We start from the raw sequence: 17,354 nt of genomic DNA, 5'->3' as shown, positions 1-17,354 counted from the left end.
TAATGCTTCACACAGCCCTTCTCTAAACTACTATGACCTGAGCTAGAGTAGTCTGGTGAACTGAGGGGAAAACATCAGGCACCCACCGCATCGATGTCGCTGACGCCGGCCGATCTCGCAACTGCCAACCACTGTTACGAAAGACGGCGACGCGAACACGGTCCCGAAGGCGCGACTGCTCCGATCTCCGCCGACACGGTCACCAGCTGTTTGGTAGCGTAGGTTTCTCAGCTCGCGACTGCTTCTGCGCAGAGCTGATAGACGAGCGGACGAGACGACGTACGGTGAGTAAAACAAGGTTTATGTACGGCATAGAAGAGGCGTTACAAATTCGGCACTGGGGCCGGCAGTTTTAGAGACTCGAAGAGCCGAGCTCTCTTCTCTGACACATAGGTCTACTGCTCGCCGACGCGCCGCAGAGCTTTTTTTATATGCACCAGGTGGATTTCTTGAACAACCAAATGTCCAACCAGAAGTGCCCCTGTTCGTGAGGTCAGAATCCTCCAATGGGGTCACCGCTGGGCCGCGTCATTCTCATCGAATCCGGAGCCGCTGCGCGTGGTTGCAGCCAAGGACGAGAGACATCGCCACGCATTGCGTAAGATTCGCCAGACAGGAAGACGCCGATTGCTTCAATGGGCTCGTGGGCTGAGGGGGCTCGCTGTACGTTGCGGGACACATAGGCGCCGCCGGGTGATGACGCCGTGTAGTTGTTCGTGTCAGGCGGGCTCGCGGGCTGGCCTTGACACAGATTTCCTTTTTCCGAGGCATGGAAGTTCGCTGCGGACTCGCAGGCATAACAACCGGCGGACGTTATATTAGGCATGCAAGCCATGAACAAGCAGGACGAAAACAGACTCGAAGAATGCAGTTTGCTGAATTACTGGAGTGCAAGAATACAGGCAATGATATCATGGTGGACCAGATGGAAAAAAGAGTACCTGAGGGAGCTTATGTGTGCCAGCAGAAAAACAGAGCGTCACGCAAATGTACAAGGAGATGTACTTCTGCTTGGAGAAGCGCGAAAAAGAACTCGGTGGAAACTCTGCAAGGTCGAAAAGATTTTCCCAGGCAAAGATGGACTAGTGAGAACATGCTTGCTTCGTACACCTGAAGGAAAATTAGTCAAGAGGCCGATTCAACTGCTGTATTCGCTCGAAGGTTGCTTCGGTTGAATCTGGCCGGCGGGAAGATGTAAAAAACAGATTGAAGATGGAGCTCGGAGGCGAGGAAGAAGAGGTAGCCAGGGGCACGCTCTGCACATTATTTTTCCTGTTCTGTCAAAAATAAACCGAAGACGTATCGGTTCTGCGGTCTTTCCGGTGATTCTGAAACAGGCGGGTCGAGTCCCTTCTTTGTTGACTACCATCGTCTTAACAAAATAACTCAAAAGGACGTTTACTCGTTACCGAGAATTGACGATGCCCTTGACTGCTTCCAATGTGCGGAGTTCTTTTCTTTTGGCTTATGGAGTGGCTACAGGCAAGTCCCTCTGGCACCTCAAGATCAGCCTTAGACGGCCTTTGTCACACCTGATGGCCTTTACGAATTCTGTGTCATGCTTTTTGGTCTTTTCAACGCACCCGCAACATTCGAGCGGATGACGGACAATCTTTTGCGTGGCCTGAAGTGGAAAACGTGCCCGTGCTACTTGGATGACGTGGTTATATTATCACCGGATTTTCCAACGCATCTCCGCAGGCTAGATAAATTGCTGCAGTGCCTAACTGACGCCGGCCTTCAGCTCAACCTGAAGAAACGCCGCTTCGGCGCAAGTCAGCTGATCATCATCGGTCATGTTGTATCTAAAGAGGGTATTTTTCCGGGCACTACCAAGCTTCGGGCAGTTGCAGAGTTCCCTAAACCTGTGTCTCTGAAAGATCTGCGCAGCTTTCTTGGCCTCTACTCGTATTTCCGCCACTTTATTCGGAATATTGCGATGATCACCGCCCCCTTGGCTGAACTTCTACGCAGTGACTCGAAAAGTTACGCTTGGTCACCCGCCTGTGATGATGCTTTCAAAAAGTTGTGCTGCCTGTTAACCTCACCGCCAATTTTGCGTCACTTCTACTCGACCTTTTCAACGGAGGTACACATTGATGCCAGCGGTGTTGGACTCGGCGCTGTGCTCGCGCAGCGCAAAGCGGGGTTCCAGGAGTACGTAGTCGCATACGCAAGCTGTACCCTCACCAAAGCGGAGAAGAACTATTCGGTGACAGAAAAGGAGTGTCTGGCAATTATATGGGCTCTAGGTAAAAGTAGACCGTACCTATATGGTCACCCCTTCGACGTAGTCACCGATCACCATGCGCTTTGTTGGTTATCCACATTGAAGGGCCCCTCCGGCTGTTTTGATCGCTGGGCTTTTCAGCTGCAAGAGTTCGACGTGCGTGTTGTCGACAGGTCTGGCCGACGTCACACTGATGCCGACGCTCTATTATGCTCACCTGTGTCCTCCGAAAGCTCTGCATGTTTATCTGCCGTGGACGAAATGGTTGCGTTCCCAGAAAACTGTGACATGGCGTCTTAGCAACGTAAGGATGTCTTGATCCGCTATCTTCTGCGATTCCTTTCAGATACATTGACTTCTCCATCTTCTCGAACGTTGCGCCGTCAAGAGGCTCACTTTGAGGTCCGCGACGGCCTCCTTTATCGCAGAAATTAGAAGTCTGACGGCCGAAAGTGGTTACTGGTCATACCTCGCCATCTTCGTGCTGCAATAAGTTCAGCTTTCTACGCTGACCCTCGGTGCGCACATGCGGGCATCTTCAAAACATACGCTCGGCTTTCCTCTCGGTTTTATTGGCGAGGCATATACACCTTGTTGCGCAAGTACATTCAGTCATGCCCGCAGTGCCAACGACGGAAAGCTCTGCTTCATCATACCTCTGGTCCGATCCAGGCAATCCCTTGCCCAGCCAGGCCTTTTGACCGCATTGGAATCAATGTGTACGGACCTCTTCCGTTAACGGCTTCTTGAAACCGTTGGATTGTTGTCGCTGTCGACTATATGATGCGATACGCAGAAACAGCCGCTTTGCCTGCTGCCACAACACGCGACGTATTTCCTGCGGAACTTCATTCTCCGTCACGGCGCACCGCGGGAACTTCTCAGCGACAGAGGATGTGTATTCCTCTCTGAAGTCGACAACGCACTCCTTGCCGAATGCCGTACCATTCACCGGACTACCACCGCCTACCATCCGCAGACGAATGGATTGACGGAAAGATTCAACCGTACCCTAGGGGGCATGATATCCAAGTATGTTGCCTCAGACCATTCCGATTGGGACCTTATTCTGCCTTTTGTGACGTACGCATAAAACACTGCTCCACAGACAACTACGGGCTTTTCGCCATTTTTCTTGTTATATGACCTAGACCCTTCCACCACACTAGATGCCATTCTACCCTACCACCCAAATTCCTCCGAGTGTACGCCTATCTCTGAACCTGGGTGCCGTGCCGAGAATTGCCCTAAGCTCGCCCAGTCATTTACAACTGTCGACCAATGGAGACAAAAATCTCAACGTGATGATAACCAGCCGTACCCTAACTTTGTTTCGTACACTCTTGTGTGGCTTTGGGTTCCCGCTGTGCCTACAGCCCTTTCCTCGAAGCTGGTTTCAAAATACCAGGGACCCTACTGCATTGTCTCGCAGACTTCACCTGTTAACTACATCGTCGAACCCGTTACGCCATCCACAGACCAGCGTTTTCGGGGTCGTGAAACCGTTCACGTACAGCAGTTGAAACCCTATTACCATCCACTTGTACTCTGTTCACCGTGAATCACGTTGGCGCGAGGCACGAGCTAAGACTGCCTGGTTGCTGCTGCGACGCTGCCCGTACACCCGGCCAGCTCTTGTTGCTTCTTTACCAACGCTGATACCGCTTTTGACCTTGCATTTACATTATATAACAAATAAAAAAAAATATGCTACCTTGAACACACGGCCGAACCTTGCTTACCACCCATAGTATGACGCCATATTTTACCATAACTAGTCTCATGCAGCGCTATCTATGAGATGAATTGGGCCTTGTTCTACTTTTAGCTTGTTCAAAAGATAGCACCGCTGAAGTCCTGAACGGTCTCGAGTTTCACCAATGTCGGGCCACCGTGCATCACTGTTCAGCACTCCTGCCGCAATAATGAAGAAAACAGCTAGTTTGTGGTGTGATACAGATATTTATAAAGTTGTCCTATATAAGTAGTTGAGCAATGAATTTTTTTCTAGGTCGGTAGTGCAGTTTGCGGTCATCTGCCCAAGGTGCTCACATAGTGAATGGTTGGAGGATAAAGCATAACAGTGCGAACGACTTCAGCAGAGTGAGGCGGAAGTGCTCCAGCATGCATGTTCAACTGCATGATCATGCATGGTCAACTGGGAAGTTCGCTGATGACGACGGAACGAGGGCACGTTGGGGAAGAACTTAATTTATGAAGCAAAACTGACGAACAGAATCCTCAAAGCAGAACTTTTGGCCTCTCATAAACTGGTCACGCAGTACTATGCGCAACAAGAATATGAAAAAGAGAAGATGTTGACGGCAAGCTTAGCAGAAGATGGCTGCGCCCGTTCTGAATTTGTTGGAGCGTACTGGTGCGCTGCAGGTTTATTGGAGGCAACGAGTTATAGAATTGCCCTCTATCTAACGCACCTCTTTAGCTCACGAAGTAGGAGAATGTCGTAGCACTCATCATAGTATCTCGAAACGAAGAGGTGAACGAATTCGTACTGACTCGTCATGCCGTAAAAGTAGAAAAAGAAGACAAGGACAAGGAAACGATCTCGACAAGCGCTTATTTACAACTAAAGAAGTTATTGCTTGAACGAAACATGTATACCTAAACTTGATGCTCCATGCACTAGTGCCCACGCATGCGCATCACGCGCGAGGCAAAGGACAAAAACCAAAACAAGAAGTTACTTCCTGCAGCCATTCCCCAATAGAATACCTACCCCTTTTCTTGAGCAGGAGAAAGAAGTGACACCACTCAAGAAAAGGGGTTATTGTGCTTCGGGAGAGAGCTGCAGAAGGTATGTTTTTGTTTTGGATTTTATGTTTTGCCTCGCCTACAAGTTTGGGCATACATTTTCTGTTCAACCATTAAAGCTTTCAGTTGTGAAAAATCACTTGTGGTGTTCAGCTTATCGTCTTCATTTTTTTTGCTGGACTATTTTAAGCCAAAATGAAAAGGTTTCACTGTGTTAAGTCTACCAAAACACCACGCGGATGCCATCTAGGGTCTTTCTGTGAATACTTCGGAAATAAGGGAGCATTTACAGTTGAAATGAAGATTTCCGAGAATAACTAGGCGCAAAATTGTTTGCATGTGCTGTTCATTCGCAAATAAGTTCAGTAAGTGCGCATTGAGCGTGGTCGCTGCGATGACGTTGCCCCCTCCCCCAAAATGTTCTTGCACGAAACACGGAAAAAAATCGTGATTTGAAATTCTTTATACTTTCACAGTAGCCTACTCATATAATTAAAATGGGTCGCGGAAGAAACGAGCCTCAATAAAGCGATTGCGTAGCCGCAGCCTATATGAGCATTTGTAATTGTGTACTTTAGTTGTCGAGTGGGGTGTTATCCCAGTCTTTCTAAAATAATTTGAGTATAATTTCGAGGAACCTGGCGCTCATTACTACTTATGCATGCCATCCACAAAATATTTTTTGTTAAGGTATTGGGCACTTCACTATGAATGTTACTCAAGTGGCATTACACCTCTTCTTATCAGCCTTCCGAACGAGTAATTTTTTTCGCCATCTTTTTTTCAATTCAGCGCACTCACTAGAAGTGGCTAATACACACATGAGAAATGGCAAATCTTTTGTCCAATCTAATACACTGCAGTTTTCATTCAAGTGAGCTTGCCGCCATCTATAGCATCAAAACTTGCGTGTAACACGAAGCTTAAATTCATAGCCTTCACAAGTGCAGTTAAAAGGAGAACCACTCTACAGGGTGAAATGTGCAAAATAAGCGGTATGACGTAAGATCTTGGTGAACAAATATTATAGCGGTTTTTGGGAGTTCTCCAAATAACGGCAGTAGACAAGCTATGACACGCATTAACTAGAAATTACACATGAAAATAGCGAAGTTATGAGAGGAACCTGCGGCAAAACATACTAAAATAAACGTGTAGGGAGTGGATCAGATATTTTTAATGCGCGCATGTCACAGGGGCATAATCACTTGATCAAACCATGCGATAGCAATTGTATAGAAACTCTTGGCTGGATTTCGTCCCCGGCGTCGGCGTAGGCGTCGCCGTCATTCACCGTATATATATACGTAACCATATATAAGAAAATGCAAGAAAGAAAAATAATGCAGAAAAGAGACTCCAGCGCGCAGAATAAAAAGTCCGACCTCTGAATTGTGAGTATAAGGCGTTAGCCACTCAGCCATGAAAGAGCACCTTCATCAACGTTCAAATGGCAAGCTGTTCATATTGCCACGTTCCATTTCCCAAGTTTTTGTTATCGTCCGAAAACACCGCACGATTCTCAGCGCAAACCGCGCCTGCAGTTTTCTAGAAGGTTCCGGACTGTAGTAGATCATTTCGATAAGATCACGCCCACTGTGCGAACGGTACAGATTGTTCTGGAAGCTACGCCACCGCCAGCGATAACGCTAGAACATTCGACGGCAAGAGTATAAATGCCGACGCGCTTCGCCGCTTGTCAGTTGTTAATCGAAGGCCGACGCTCCGTTCGCCGCTATCAGTCTGAGACTGCTATCTGTGCGAGACTGCTACTGTAATTGGACTTTCTGTTTGCCGGGCACAGGTTCGCCCAAATAAACAGTTAAATCCCAACAAGAAGTCTCCTGTCTTCGGCCACGTCACGACCCCGTGACAATATCTACCACTTACCGCTGGCGATGGGCACCTTGGGGGAACTACTGTCGTGTAATCAGCATTACCAGCAAGGTGGTGCAATGACTACGCGTCGCCAGATCGTCACTACGCGGCGACACGCGCTCTCCTCTCCAACGCGTACTTTGCCCCTGGGAGAGAGGACGCTCTGTCATGCGCTCGCTTATCCCATGGTGGGGACAATCACACGCCTTGGGCTTCAACCAGAACGGTTCTCTTGTAAATACCGAGTGCGCAGTAGTCACTTCACTCGTTCGACAGCCTCCGTTTGCGAAAAGGGCGTGCTTTTCAGACACAGCGAAGTAACTGAGACAATTATTTGCATTCATCTGTAACGTGAATACGTTTCATGTGTCACCTGTGCGTGAGCAACGCGGGGAATGTGTCGATCTGCTTGCCATTCTTCGCGTGACCTTCCAGTTTGTTGCTATTGGGTTGATTGCTTCGCCCTTGCGGGAAAGCTGTGACTTTTTGTAGTTAAAAAAGAGGAAGCATAGCCTACCCTTCAATTTTTTATTATGTCCAAGCATCAAACGCATATCGCTCTCACTCCTATCTTCAGCTGCGCAATTCAGGCATTGGTGCCTCGGTTTTCGGGGCTAGGCATATTGAACGTGGACGTCACGTATACCACAAAAAAAACTATGATCTAATGAATTCCGAGAATGGCGGCTAGCAGTGAAGCTGTAAGCTCCCAAACGCATTTTCACACATGGATAAAGTATAGTGCAGATGTTGTAGAAGTCTCAGCTGCTAAACATCTTGCAGATTGGAAATTCAGACTACATGATGAAGCACATTGTGCACCGTGACTTAGAGGCCACCGATAGTAGCTTCGCACCTCGTTGGCCTCAGGATGTACGGCCAAGAACATCTTCGTAGGACCACGGCTAGGCGTTCGCGCGTGGGAATCTTCAACTCCGCCGCAAACCGCAAGACGTGGTGACTTCTCTCACACACACCAAATACAGATAATGTGCCGTCAACAATCTCTGGGGATACAATTCAGACGTACATGTTGACGTGCTTCCCAATGAAACTTGAAAAATGACACAGAACAGAAAATAATCATTTTCTCATTGCCGAAAGTCTGCCGATGTTTCGAATTCTGAGCATTTTAACAGCCTTTGCACTATTTTTCAAAGATTGCACGCAGACGCCCGTTCTCATTCATTGTGTTTTTTTTTTTTTGCGCTTCCCTAATTCATACCTCTCTTTCGACTGTAAAACAGGATTATTTACGTTTTTATAGATCCAGACAGCCTGATACGCGCCCCAAGATTCACTTTTTCTCACTGAATAAATTAATGAAACCTTCCTATGTGGTCCATTGTCAGTTTTGGTTTCTGGGCGTTGTATTGGGCTGTGACGTGGCCGCTCAGGTGGCTTGGTGATGTGACCACGCTAGATTGTGACTCACGTCGTGCTGATCATTGTCTGCTCTCACACACATGTTCCACTGGAGCACCTGCGAAAGAAACGTGCAGCAGCCGCGATGCTTTGCGTGCCACGTACGTGGCGGAGGGCTCGGGAGGTGACTCGCCTCAGGCGTGCGCATGGGAGGTGGTAAAGGGGCGGCCACTCCCGTAGCCAGCTTCGTGGGGGGGGGGGGGGGGGGGAGGATTCAAACACAGCCCTTGACATTGATAACAGGGACGGGGCGCTGCGACTAAAGGGGGGGGGGAGGCGAAAAGTCCACTTTATACATTGACCTAGTAGAGAGAGGTGCGCTGAGGCGAACCTTTGTTCCACCCAGAGCGGTATACCTACGCACGCCTACGTTCACTACGGATCTGGTGTGACGTCACTACAGCTTTTGTTGCCCTCCATCTAAAGCTACAACTGTTCTGCACGCACTCGCTATATACTTCGGTCGAAAAAAAATGGACATTTAGGCACATTTTGCAGCTGAATTAACACACATTATAAATGTTTGATGTGTCCGACCATTCGTGTGAAGTGTCCAAGCACACAGATAAAACCCACAAAAGGCTTATTTTAGCCTCGAATATTGATGGCACCAGCCCTTGAATACAGTCGATTGGTAGGCGGTTGTTTTTAGTTTCTCGGAAATTTTCACATAAATGGCGTCGGTAGTTCTCCAGCTTACCGAGGAGCTATCCTTCCTTGATAACGTCAAATAACTGCAGATGCGGTACAGTCAGAAAATAGGATGCAACAATGCATAGTTTCGTGTACAGCAAGAGGATGTATTACAGAACAAAAAAGTTTTTTAAAGACGATAGTCTTTCTTGAGGACTTTTGACGGAAAAATTTTGGTCTGTCTGTCTGTTTTTGTAGAAGTAAATTAGTGGCAGTTTTCGTTAAAATTTGAACTTCAACTAGACTTGGTTGTTCAAATTCAATCGAAAGTTTGATATTTTGATATTCACATGCTTTTGGGTACAAAAGATGAAACAGTGGAGCCAGCCGCCGAGAAACAGTTTCCGTAAAATATTGCTATGTGACGCTCCACTAGAGTACATAAAAAAGCATTCTCGAGTCAAAATCTACGCTTCGCTGTTGAAGCTCGAGGTGTTCATTCATGTGGTTTCCTTACCACTCTACATCGCTACGACTGTACAGTTGATTCGTTTCCATCTGTGATGTAACTTAAGGTAATGAGAAATGTGTTTTATGCAGAGAGAAAGTATCTACTCGACCAGGTCTACCCGATGCACCTGACTCAATGGTGAATTGTGGAGAGGAGGTAAGCCTAAAATTTCTCCATAATACGAATCAGTAAAAACATGAAAAAAAGTCTCAGCATATCCAAGAAGTGAATGATTATGAGTGAGGCGAAGCTTCAAAGGCTTTTATCGGCAAACCGTGAATCATCCGCTGGCTCCATTCATCCATCCGTCTGTCCGTCCTTCTAGCGAACACTCCAAGTACCGCCATGTCGCCTCTTTTCATAGTATATTCACCATACACAACTTCCGCCATCCAGCGCACATTCCATGGACTACAACGAGAGGTGACTTTTACATAGAGGAAACGCATGACCCACGCTAAAGGAGCTTCACTCCAAAAACGTGTCCTTAAATAAGTAGTTTGCCGTGTACTGTAAATTCATATAAGAGTGTTTGCGCCATGTATATTGGCGCTGAACAGCTATAACATCGCTTAATGTGGATGCATCCAAGTTAACACTTCGTCACAGAGCTCCATTCTGAAGCCTAACATTTATTAATAGAGAGTTTAAAAATTGTGGGCCCAAGACTCTCGCTGCACAAACACGTTCGGTATGTCACTTGCCACTAGTCGCACTTGATATTTAACAACTACTGGAGTCACCTTTTAGGAGTTTTCGTAAATCTCATTATCTTTATGCCATTCCGCAAGTGCTTTATGCACCGTGGCACCGAGCACTAGGGAATGTAGTCATGTGGTCAGTACGTGGCCACGCGGAGTGGATAGTGCGTCCGGCAAATATTGCCGCGGACCCGGAGTTTACAGGTTTGACTTCTAATGACGGATTTTTTATTTTTTTGCCTTCTTATCATGCATAATATTTGACGTCACTTTTGTGACGGAACTACGTCATTGAAATTTTGGTGGGCCCCGCCATAAAACACTTTCATGCTGAAAAGAGAAACTTTTCTATGTAAGTACACCCAAATTCGTTGCAATGAAACAAAAACTTTCCCGAGTACGAAATGTGAGGTCACTTGGAGTCTTCCACCAATCAGGGCAGCTGAGATGTCGCAAAGATTTAATGCGGAACTCCCGTTTAGGTGGTGGGACAATGCCTTTTTTAGGAAGTAATTATAACAAGTGAAGAAGTCCAGTAATAGTGTTTACTAGACCATGACCACGCCATTCAATTAGAAAATTTCGGGAAAAAACCTAATTGACAATAAAGCTATGCTTACAAACAGCCTAAAACAATCTAAGAGGTGACTCTCCATTTGTTTTTATGAGAATTTTTTGTCGCCGCAGTAAGTTGTCGTACTCCATTACATTTGCCTTTGCAGTGTTATATTAAAAATGATGATGTTTCGGTCGGCTGCCACGAGCCTTGTGTGTGCATAAGCAAACGATTCAAAGAAAATATTTACAGAGGAGTAGGAGACTGCTGGTTTATTTTTCGGGGAAATACAACATATTAAATGAGAGGGACTCCAAAAATCCAGGTAAGAACCCTTTCATATAGTCAGTGGCAGTTATGTGTTTTAAAAGTTTGTGCTTGATGAAAAATTGTGGAGTGGTATGTTAAATATAAATGAAAAAATGTCAACCCCTAATGTACCTTCAGTGGAGGAATCAGAAAGTTGCCCTTATATCTCTGAAAACATAAGATACTGTGCCATTAGGATAATGATGTTAGTGTAAATGTTAATGATTGCCCTCAACACAATAAAGTCGAGCACTACCAAAATACAGCGTTGCTTTCCCATTAGAGATGTGAAAGGAAGACCATTGTTCATTTTTATCTGTTCATTGAAAAGATATATAACCTGAAGGGTTCCCCAATAGGATTATAAAGTAATTATTGTGACTTGCGCGTTCAAATACATCACTTATTCGAATCGTGCTCCTCCATACTTTGTTTACAGACCTCAGCCAAAGCACTGCAAGGAACCTCTGCAGAATAAAGGCGTCTTCTAGAAAAACGACAGTCTACACGCAAATATAAATAAATGAGTGAAAATCTATACATCTCCATAAAGTCAATCACAACGAGGGGGCGAATCACTGGTTATTTTTCAGTGTTGTGTTAAATCACCCATGGGGCCGTGACATTGTCCATTCGCGCAAGTAAATGTGTCTCCACGTCTAGCAGACAACACTTCTGGCGTTTAGTATGGAAAGTTTATTCAACCAATATATTAAAATACTAGAGACCCTCTTGCACTGAAAACTTCAAAACCATGTGAGCATAATCTATAAAGCGCCGCACGTGATTTCACACAGACATTATTAATCCACTATGCGCTGCTTAAAAGCTACGGAAAAAATTGGCAGATCTCATATGCAGTGGGAATTGATGATATGCGAAGCACGAAGGAGGAAGGTTGATGCCACTTTAATGTCAGCACAACGTTGCTAAGCGCACGTAAATAATGCCATACACGACTTCTACGTGATGATTACAAGGTATGTAACTGTCATTTACCTTCATCGTCCATTTGCGCCACTTAATACCAAATTTCGTATATATATAGAAAGCAAGCGAAACGCTTGTGAGCGCATCACGAACATGGCATGCAGTCATATTGTTACATTACACACATCTCACGATTATCATGTTTGCGCCAGTCACACACCTTCTTTATTCATTGACGTCCCCTATTACACATTTTGGTATACGTGAAGCTAACGAAACGGCCGCGAGCAGATCATGAGTATGGCATGTAGACATGTTGTTAAATGACACGCATGTCAAGATTATCATGTTTGGACGTGTCACTTACCTTCATCATCCGCTCGCATCTCATAATACGAAAATAGATTTATGTAAAGCTAACAAAATGGTCCCGAGTGCATCATGAGCATGGCATGAAGTCATGCTGTTACATGACGCTCATCTTATGATTATTATGTTTGCACCAGTAGCATAGCTTCATCAACCCTTCATGTCACGTAATACAAAAATTGGTATATGTGAAGCTAGCAAAACGGCCATGAGCTCCTCGAGAGCATGGCGTGTGCTCATGCTGTTAAATGACACACAACTTGGAATTATCACGTTTGCACCAGTCACATACCTTCGTCATTCATTCACGCCCCACAATACCAAATTTTGTATATGTTAAGCTAGTGAAACGGCCGTAAAGGCATCATGAGCGTGACATGTAGTCATGTTACATGACATGCATCTCATGATTATCAGGTTTGGACGTCCCATTTACCTTCGTCGTCTGTACATGTCACAGAAATCCAAACTTGGTATATGCGAAGGTACCGAAACGACCGCGAGTGCACCAAGAGTGTGGCGTGTAGTTATGGCCTACATAACATGAGTGTCATGATTTCCATGTTAAGGTCTGACAATTGTGTTCGCCATGCATTCATGTCATACCATACCAGTTTTCCAAGATGCCATGTAAACGAAATCACCGAAAAAGCAGCAAGACCAAAAAATATAAATTATGAAGTTCATGACAAACATATTATAATTTGCATGTTATGACTAATTAGTTGTGCTTGCTGTACAAACATAATATTCAATACCTATTTTAGTATCGATACCATTGTCTAACTGGCCAGGGAAGCTAAATTCATAGGTGGCTAGATAGACAGACAGACAGACACACACACAGACACACACACACACACACACACACAGACAGACAGACAGACAGGCAGATAGATAGATAGATAGATAGATAGATAGATAGATAGATAGATAGATAGATAGATAGATAGATAGATAGATAGATAGATAGATAGATAGATAGATAGATAGATAGATAGATAGATAGATAGATAGATAGATAGATAGATAGATAGATAGATAGATACGCTCAATGTCGTCGAAGTTCACTATATTGCTTCAACGTAGAAATGCTTCGCATTTGAAATTAAACATGTCACAAGTCAACTGGAACGAGAATGCTCCAGAAAAGACAATGAAAACAACGAGTGATATAGCTCACAAATTGTCCTTGTTTCGTCTTGGCAGCAGCCGATTCTTTCTCTGTTGGTATATCTTCTACATAAATCTATTTCTTATGTATTCGAACCCCATGCCAACAAGATGTTTCAACGAACTGAAGAGAGGAAAAAAGAAGAAGGGTGGCGTTTAGCTACCGCTTGCTGCGCCTTCCAATCCGCGTAGTTTGATGGCATGGCCGCTTGGATAATTGCCGGTGTACCTACGTTGTTGTAGCCTTTTCGTTTATTTCTTTTTCTTACCAAACTCTTGTTAACCTTTTTGTTTTTCACAGATGTTTAAGTTTGCTAGCATGCAGCTGCGCGAAATTTACTGTAGATGCCAAACAATGTTCCATCTAAGAAGTTATACTCTCCGATCTGAAGACACTTTGAAACTCTAATTAGTGTCCGGCAGTCTTCTTCGGGTGGGGCAACAGAAAGAAACGATTAACTACAGTTTCTTCGCTCATCTTCTATAGAGGATGATGGCGGTCTTCAGGTGTTGGCTCGAAGTCCTCGTATCAAGACGTCATCTTTTTCAGGCAACACGGCAGCATTCGATCAATCTCAGTCCTAGGTTTGCAAACGCTGGAAGAAATATAGATCCTACATTTACTTTTGGAGCTCGCTACACCTAAATGTGCATTGATTCTATATTGGAAGACAATGAATGCCCAGTGTTTGCGAAATTGACGTCAGCCAATATTGTGACTCTAACATGTCACGAATAGTGGCAAAAATGACTTAATATGGCTTTTACAGAGTTTTTTAGCATGGTCAGTGCTAGCGATCAGTAGCTGAAGTTCAAGAGAACACGCGAGCTAATAATAATAGGACACCACGAGGCCTGCTATAAACAATGACTTCTCAGAGTCCGCTGAAATCGCTTTCTCTTTTCTGGAAAAATACCACTGCAAGCTGAAAAATCCCTCGTCTTAGTCATTGTATCTTCCAGGGGCTGATTTGACCATTGCGCGCTCGGTTGTTACTCAGGCAGCTGCGGAGGCTGCTACTTGTCCAGGCGTGTGCACGTGATCGCACTCGAAAGCCATGCATTAAAAAAATAAACTGCTTCCACGGCAAGACGTGCGAGGCTGTCAGCGAGCACGATGCTTTGTGTTGGCTCGGCAACTTGAAAGACATGTTCGGTCAGTTTAAATCAAAATAGAACTTTACTTTTTTATATAAAAATAAAATGCAATGCATATTCCGACCAATAGCCTTAAGTAGCTGGTGCCTAGTTCAACACAATGTGCATAGAGAATGTACAGGTCAGCTTTGAAGGAAAAAAAGAAAAAAACAAACAATTATATAAATAGAGGCAATGCACCTTTGCATTTTTCTCTTGCTTTGCTTATTGAAACTTACAGCTGCGACAGTTTGACGCCAACGTAGTCTATAGAATAGGAAAAAACACATTCTGTTTCAGACTGAGTTTCATTGGCCAAGCTCCGCCTAATGACAACTAACATGGTGTTTTTCTTAGAGCTTATAAATGCTCGTAACTTCCCGAGATACCCGATGGTGTATGTGATGACCTGTTTGAGGCAGTCTTTTGATTGTACAAACATGAAAAATTTCGTCTAAAACACCGACACGAAAATTCACAGTGAGTGAAGCATAAATAAATTCGCGGTCCTCCTTGACCAGAGCACTGACAGACTAGAAAATGTAATAGGTTATGCTAGTGGGTTATCAGATGCAGAAGCCTACGATTCCACAACAGGAAGGGTGGCTCACCATCATCCTACCTACATCGCACTTCATCTCCTATTCATCAACAGCAGATGCTTCAAAGTTGTGAGTGACCACTACGTCTTATGTCCGCTCGCAATAATCATGAATCCTTCAGGCCACCTCACATGGCGTGGCTAAAATTTAAAGAATTCATCATTGCTATCGCTTTACAACTCGGCAAAAAACACTCTGAGACCGACTGTCTGTCTCATGTCCTCATCAAGACCCGCAGGGCGCGGGTTCGAATCCCGGCTGCGGTGGCTGCATTTCCGATGGAGGCGGAAATGTTGTAGGCCCATGTGTTCAGATTTGGGTGCACGTTAAAGAACCCCAGGTGGTCTAAATTTCCGGAGCCCTCCACTACGGCGTCTCTCATAATCATATGGTGGTTTGGGGACGTTAAACCCCACATATCATGTCCTCATCAACCCAACACCGCAGGATGACCAGGATGAAGACTGCTTCTTAGTCATACTCGATTACTTACTGCTGATGCTAAGCGACAGCAATCCAACCAGAAACTAGGGGCCTTTTAAAATACCTCTAATTCGGAACCACTGTTGTTCGGAATGTAGTCAAGCGGCCATTGGCGTCGTTTTTCTTGCGAAATGACGTTCTTCATAAGAACTGCTCACGATTTGAAACCAAGTATCTCCTCCTAGTTCCTTGCTCAATCATCCGACGGCAGAACACAGCAGAAAAACACTACTGGCCACGCCTTTCCGCTGATATCCCTCACGGTGTATGGAGGTGCCGAGACCGAATGCAGCCACACATCACCCACGAGACCGAGGGGCTTTTTTCAGCCGACCGAGCCTTCTCAGTCACCACTCGAGCAGAGCGCGATGCACCTCCAAGAGCCGTTCCAAACGTCTGATTGCGGCAACAAATGAATCATTGTAACCAGACTGCCCGGGACACAGGCAGAATTTATGGGGGAAAAGCTCCTTAAAGTCGAGGCTTGTTCATTGGCGTTGGCGTTGTGCGCCACAGCCGCCACTGGCGATGACGATGATGTTAAAAGCGATGAACAGCAGGGGTGTTTCCGACCATTCTTGTTGGATAACGCCGTAAACAGGGACCACTTGCCTATAATTTTTGAGATTGTATGCTTAATAACGCCGTCATAGACATTTAGACTCGAGTATCAAATAATCAAAGTGAATTTTAAAAATGCTTGAACCTGCTTTGGACATTCATTGGGAAAAGCAAGAAGATACTAGAGCCATCAGACTAAGTGTACTGGTCAAAAGAACGCACCAAAAAGCAGAACTTTTCGTTGAACCTGCAAAAAGCACTACCCAAAGCCCGTGGTGATATTCCGAATGTGCTCGAGATTTCCACTGAAGAAAAGCAGCTTGTGAAAAACGTATATATAACCAGTGGTCTCAAAACTGATCCTATCACAGGCTAACACTGAAACTTTTAAAGCACATTTTCTTTAGCTAAAGAGGAATATGATACAAACCCTACAACTTCATCTCCTAGGGAAAAAAATATCCCGAAATTCATGACAGCACGTAAGATTCTGCCATTTGCAACTATTATAGAATGTGGAATTTTGTCTTTAGAAGAAATGAAGAAACTTCAGAAAACGTAGCTAAAAGCCTGGAGTGCGAATTTACATCACCAAGACGTACGCTTTACGAAAAGCAGCGTTAAAGATTGAATTTACTTAACTTACAAGACTTGCCTTCGTCAGCTTCAGGTCCGGATGGATTTAAAGCGGCTGTCATAAAAATAATATTCAATTTACGAACATCTAACTTCCTGAATACTGTAAACTATACGTTCAATCATGCCTAGGTTCTGTATGAGTGCGAATCAGCTAGAATAATTCCAATACAAAAATGCGGATCCAATCCTTCAAAATCAGTGCAAAAAAAAAAATAGGGAACCACGAGGAACTAACAGAGAAAACATACGACCAATTTCTTCTACTTTTAATACAGTTAGGCTCATGGGGAGGGTACTCCACAAAATAAAAAAAAAACTCAATGGAGGCAAATTTATTGTTGAACTGAAATCGAATTCGGTTTAGATTGGATTGTTCAATATGGCGTGGACACACGGACTTAGAAAGCTTCATTGAACTTGCCCAGAAAAGAAGAAACCACGCTGC

General features: G+C 44.9%; 1 long non-coding RNA gene across 1 annotated transcript in view; it reads left to right on the top strand.

Moving 5' to 3' along the window:
- The window catches only part of LOC142803793 (uncharacterized), a 56,495-nt gene extending 44,940 nt beyond the window's left edge, over positions 1 to 11,555 (top strand). The window contains exons 2-4 of the long non-coding RNA XR_012894292.1: positions 9,539 to 9,605; positions 10,873 to 11,031; positions 11,455 to 11,555. This is a non-coding gene — a long non-coding RNA (uncharacterized LOC142803793). The remainder of the gene's footprint in view (positions 1 to 9,538; positions 9,606 to 10,872; positions 11,032 to 11,454) is intronic.
- Positions 11,556 to 17,354: the final 5,799 nt, after the last annotated feature.

Source organism: Rhipicephalus microplus, chromosome 3 (genome assembly GCF_043290135.1).
Source record: "Rhipicephalus microplus isolate Deutch F79 chromosome 3, USDA_Rmic, whole genome shotgun sequence".
Lineage (NCBI taxonomy): Eukaryota > Metazoa > Arthropoda > Arachnida > Ixodida > Ixodidae > Rhipicephalus > Rhipicephalus microplus.
The sequence above is the reverse complement of the archived record's forward strand: the minus strand, read 5'-3'. Positions and strand labels throughout refer to the sequence as shown.